This window comes from Choloepus didactylus, chromosome X (genome assembly GCF_015220235.1).
Source record: "Choloepus didactylus isolate mChoDid1 chromosome X, mChoDid1.pri, whole genome shotgun sequence".
Classification (NCBI taxonomy): Eukaryota; Metazoa; Chordata; class Mammalia; order Pilosa; family Megalonychidae; genus Choloepus; species Choloepus didactylus.
The window spans coordinates 40,009,829-40,011,747 of NC_051334.1; positions in this window are offsets into that span (position 1 = coordinate 40,009,829).

Consider the following 1,919-nt stretch of genomic DNA (forward strand, 5'->3'; position numbering starts at 1 on the left):
TTGCCGTCTAGCCAGAAGATACAACTCTGGGAGGAAGCAAGCCTCTGAGATCGTGAACCAATAAATTCTTGTTGTTAAGCCAACCCCTTGTACTGGTATTTGTTGGAGCAGCTGGGAAATGGGGTGATAGAGGACTAAACAACCCCTGTTTTGCGCAAGGGGCTATGACTGGGCAGGGCTCAGTGGAGCCGGGTCATCTCTGCTCCACTTGGCATCAACTGGGGGCACCTCAAGGGCTGAGGGCTGGAATCATCTGAAGGGTGGCTCGCTCCCTTCACTGCCTTCTGGGCTGGGAAGACCCAGGCACTGGAGGTGGGAACAACTGGAGCTCATCAGGCATTTACTTGGTGTGATCTCTCTGCCTGGTCTCTACAGCATAGAAGGTTCAGGGAAGCCAGATGTTTGAACATGTTGGCTCAGGCCTCCTGAGGCATGTTCTTCAGAAGAGACAGCCAGGTGGAAGCCATATCACCTTTTATGACCTGACCTCGGAAATCACATGGCATCACTTCTGCCATCCTGTAATGGTTGAGGCAGTCACAAAGGTCCATTTGGTTAGAAGATAAAATATAATAAAACAAAAAAATAACTATTTATATATCTAGAAATATATAAAAATTTTATATATGACATTTATAAGCAATGTAAATATAATAAAATAAAAATACTATATAATAAAAGCCTAAACTATGGGGCCAAGCAGTGAGGAAATTGATATCCCAGGTGGGTAAGGTGGTCAGATCCGATCTTCAACTTGAACCTAACTTCAAGGGAGCGTGGGAAACAGTCTTTCTGTGATCCCAGGAAGGGGAAAATGAAACAGGATGTGGTGAACCTATACGATTATTTCTGTCACACTCTCTGTTTTAGTTTCCTAGGCTGCTCAAGCAAATACCAATGCAATGAGTTGGCTTAAACAATGGGAATTTATTACTCACAGTTTTGAGGCTAGGAAAAGTCCAAATCAAGGTATCATCAAGGCAATGCTTTCTTCCTGGAGACTGGCATTCTGGGGTCGGCTGATGATGATCCTTGGTCCTGGGCTCCTCTCTCATGTGGCAATGCACATGGCGGCCTGTCCTGGCCTCTCCCTTCTCTTCTGGATTCCATTGACTTTCAGCTTCTTGCTTCCTGTGGCATTCTCTCTCTCTCTCTGAATTTCATTCTGTTTATAAAGGACTCCAGTAAGAGGATTAAGACCCATCCTCATTGAGTTGGGCCACACCTTAACTGAAGTAACCTCATCAAAAGGTCCTACTCAAAATGGGTTCACACCCACTCTAATGGATTAAGTCTAAGAACATATTTTTCTGGGGTATGTGCAGCTCCAAACCACTGTAGTCCCTTTTAAGGGCTCTCCATTCTTGGGTATCTGTCCCAATCAAATGCCTAATACTCCCTCACTCATCCCCTATGTCAACATCCCTCTCCAGATTTCATTTGCACTAAGGAAAATAAATGGCTGATAATAGCCTAACATAGGATCCCTCTTAAAAATAGTTGTAGGTTAAAACAAATTCAAGCTTTTGGCTAGAGGGTTAATGCCAGATGTGGGAATTTCAGGCATGGGGAGGTCAGCAGGGGAAACATTTTGGGGTTCCTGAAATGACAGACTGGGCAGGTCCTATGTGCCAACTTTTGTGCCATTTTGCCACTGCCTGGGACCATTATGTGTGCGATACTTTGGAGATGAAAGACACGAGGCTAACACCAAGAGCGGCTACACTATTGGAAGCAACCAGCCCATTAAAGCATGACTTTCATATGGTTGTCCGGAGATACTGATGTGAAGTAGGGAGAAATTATTGTCTACTCCAGGAAATCAGCTTTCAAATAATCCATCTACCATCTCCCTCTCTCTCCCTCCCCCCATCCCCTACAGAATGAAAGAGGCTTAATCCAGAGTGGGTCCCTAATGG